Source organism: Salmo trutta, chromosome 2, assembly GCF_901001165.1.
Source record: "Salmo trutta chromosome 2, fSalTru1.1, whole genome shotgun sequence".
Taxonomy (NCBI): domain Eukaryota; kingdom Metazoa; phylum Chordata; class Actinopteri; order Salmoniformes; family Salmonidae; genus Salmo; species Salmo trutta.
Genome location: NC_042958.1, coordinates 49,007,480 through 49,011,695, shown reverse-complemented (window position 1 = coordinate 49,011,695; position 4,216 = coordinate 49,007,480).

The following is a 4,216-nucleotide window of genomic DNA, read 5'->3' as shown; positions in this document are numbered from 1 at the left end:
CCCAATCATCAACAACAGAGCATTGGAGTAGGTGCATGTCTGACATCAATGTGTGCGCAATTACAATGATAATTTAATATGGTCAATTTAAAAAATAAGTGATACAGCATTAACATGCTGTTGACACGTAGGCTATGGTGTAATGGAATGTTTTGCCTTGTGTGGTAGTTGTTGGGGGTTTTAACACTCTTATGTAGGTGTCATAAAATAAAATTACACACTATATGTCACAACAGGTCTTAATATATGTGTCACGACAGTGTTATGACCATATTATAACAATTTATGACAAGTTATATCAGCTGTTATGATATATTATGACATGGTTATGACTGTGTCATAACATGTTATGACACTGGGTGTCAAGTTAAGTTATGAATCATACATTAACAGGGTTGGAGAGCCTTTATGCACAAAATATTTTAGTAAATCAAAAATACAGTGGTTTCATTCATCCTGAAAGTTGCCATATTCCATTCTTCAGTCTATGAAATATCGGAAGGTGAGAAAAGTGTACAATGGTGTTTGAACAGTAGTCATATAAATCTACCCTAATAATCCTCACCAGTCACGTAACTGTGATGACAACGGTCCAGTGGTCATGAAGCAGACTCCAGGCTTAAACTGCTGTGAATGGTCTGCGTTCCATAATGATTCAAATAGGCTGCATGTCCCAAATTATTGCACAACATGTATTACGTTAGCCTAATATGATCCACTATTGCTAGCAACCCTCAGGAACAACCACAGGGACCTGACAGAGGAAAGAAAGGTCAACTAACAGTAGAATGAAATGATGCAAAATGTACGCTTATGCACTGCAACATGAGGGTTCCTCAAGGGTTCCTTGGGAAGGGTGATGGTTCTATGTGGAACCATACTGACTCACAGAACCCATTGAGCCCTTCAATGGTTCTTTGCGGGTTCAAAAAAAAGTTATTCCCTCTTTTAGTGAAAATTAAAACGTAGGGGTGTCTCATTAGAATGTTTTGGCCGTGGTTTGTTCACAGCTTTTTTTGTACAATCGTGAGTGAGAGTGTCATTCCAGTTTATCTAATCTGTTGTGTTATGATTTTACATGTTATTTATGACTATGGTCAGTGACTGTGTCTTGTGAAAAACTCACGTATCGTCTTGTGTCATTTGGGAATGTTTGATTAAGTTAGGAGTTCTGAATTGCCTCCTCAGGGACCCCCAGTCTTTCAAGAGATAGCACATCGGATTTAACTTATTAATAAAAACAATAATAAAAGCTATGATATTGTTACAATATAATACAATAAAAATAACCTTTGTGATTGTGAATTGTTCTGTATAGAATCATTTTCAATAAAGATTTTGTAAAGAACCATAAAAAGGGTTCTATATAGCCCTAATCCATTGCTTTATTCTTTATAGCACCATACAGGTTCCATTTAGAATCTTATTAGCATGGTACTTTATAGAACCTTCAAAAAAAGGCTCCATATAGCACCAACAAGGGTTACGCTATAGCTACAAGCCAAAGAACCCTTATTTGGCACTATATACAGTGGGGCAAAAAAGTATTTAGTCAGCCACCAATTGTGCAGGTTCTCCCACTTAAAAAGATGAGAGATGCCTGTAATTTTCATCATCGGTACATGTCAACTATGACAGACAAAATGAGAAAAAAAATCGAGAAAATCACATTGTAGGATTTTTTAATGAATTTATTTGCAAATTATGGTGGAAAATAAGTATTTGGTCACCTACAAACAAGCAAGATTTCTGGCTCTCACAGACCTGTAACTTCTTCTTTAAGAGGCTCCTCTGTCCTCCACTCGTTACCTGTATTAATGGCACCTGTTTGAACTTGTTATCAGTATAAAAGACACCTGTCCACAACCTCAAACAGTCACACTCCAAACTCCACTATGGCCAAGACCAAAGAGCTGTCAAAGGACACCAGAAACAAAATTGTAGACCTGCACCAGGCTGGGAAGACTGAATCTGCAATAGGTAAGCAGCTTGGTTTGAAGAAATCAACTGTGGGAGCAATTATTAGGAAATGGAAGACATACAAGACCACTGATAATCTCCCTCAATCTGGGCCTCCACGCAAGATCTCACCCCATGGGGTCAAAATGATCACAAGAACGGTGAGCAAAAATCCCAGGACCACACGGGGGGACCTAGTGAATGACCTGCAGAGAGCTGGGACCAAAGTAACAAAGCCTACCATCAGTAACACACTACGCCGCCAGGGACTCAAATCCTGCAGTGCCAGACGTGTCCCCCTGCTTAAGCCAGTGCATGTCCAGGCCCGTCTGAAGTTTGCTAGAGAGCATTTGGATGATCCAGAAGAGGATTGGAAGAATGTCATATGGTCAGATGAAACCAAAATAGAACTTTTTGATAAAAACTCAACTCGTCGTGTTTGGAGGACAAAAGAATGCTGAGTTGCATCCAAAGAACACCATACCTACTGTGAAGCATGGGGTGGAAACATCATGCTTTGGGGCTGTTTTTCTGCAAAGGGACCAGGACGACTGATCCGTGTAAAGGAAATAATGAATGGGGCCATGTATCGTGAGATTTTGAGTGAAAACCTCCTTCCATCAGCAAGGGCATTGAAGATGAAATGTGGCTGGGTCTTTCAGCATGACAATGATCCCAAACACACCGCCCGGGCAACGAAGGAGTGGCTTCGTAAGAAGCATTTCAAGGTCCTGGAGTGGCCTAGCCAGTCTCCAGATCTCAACCCCATAGAAAATCTTAGGAGGGAGTTGAAAGTCCGTGTTGCCCAGCGACAGCCCCAAAACATCACTGCTCTAGAAGAGATCTGCATGGAGGAATGGGCCAAAATACCAGCAACAGTGTGTGAAAACCTTGTGAAGACTTACAGAAAACATTTGACCTGTGTCATTGCCAACAAAGGGTATATAACAAAGTATTGAGATAAACTTTTGTTATTGACCAAATACTTATTTTCCAGCATAATTTGCAAATAAATTCATTAAAAATCCTACAATGTGATTTTCTGGATTTTTTTTCTCATTTTGTCTGTCATAGTTGAAGTGTACCTATGATGAAAATTACAGGCATCTCTCATCTTTTTAAGTGGGAGAACTTGCACAATTGGTGGCTGACCAAATACTTTTTTGCCCCACTGTATAGCCATTTGATTTCAGTGTGAAAAATGTCATTGCAGTCACTGCACTAAAGTAGCAGTTTCCTTTAAGTCAGTCAACTTCAGTACAACATACTATGGGAAGGATCTACAATGACACCTGACAAGGCCAATGAAGTCCACGCCTCACTGGAAGCCCCGCCTTTAACAGATGATAAGCTTGAGGCTCGGATTCATTCCTTAAATTATTCCGCTCTTTACCTCGATGTGAACAGGAACGATAAACGCTACGAAAAGAAACAATTGGAAAACGAGACTGTCTTACGTTGCGCCAAGTAAACTATCCCATAGCGGTAGAGCATGCTCACCCCCTGAATGTTGTGAGCTGAAGGTTTTACTTGTTTTCTAATCAAAAACAATTAGTTATTGTTCAATTTGCTGGTGCAGTGACCCAGTTAGCAAAATGTATCTGGGCCGGACCTCGCTCACATCGGCCACTTTTGTGTGGCCCACATGCGGCAGCCGTAACAGCCAGAATTGACACACCTTGTAACCGCATTTTAGCCAACAACTCAGCTAAGGTTCACTTATTCTAGCCAGAACAAGGTCGTACTGCCATAATGAAGCCGGAGGTCTGCAGTAAGAAAGCCTCATTTGGGACGTATATCGTAAGAGACACTTTCTCTGGGTTAGATGCTCTTGTAAAAATAAATTCTACAGCAATAAAGACAGGGTTGGTGTCACGTCCTGACCATAGAAAATGTTATTTTCTAGGGTAGAGTAGGTCAGGGCGTGACAGGGTGTATTCTATGTTTTCTATTTCTATGTTGTTAGGTTCTAGTTTTGTATTTCTATGTTGGTTTGTTTGGGATGATCTCCAATTAGAGGCAGCTGGTCCTCGCTGTCTCTAATTGGAGATCATACTTAAGTTGGGGGTTTTTCCACCTGGGTTTGTGGGAGATTAATTTTGAGTAGTGTATGTTTCACCTCTGCGTCACGGTTTGTTGTTTTTTTGTCAGTTTATTTATATATTGCATAGTTTCACATTATAAATAAAATGTGGAACGACACAAGCTGCACTTTGGTCTGCTTCTCCTTATGACAACCGTGACAGTTGGACTCTTA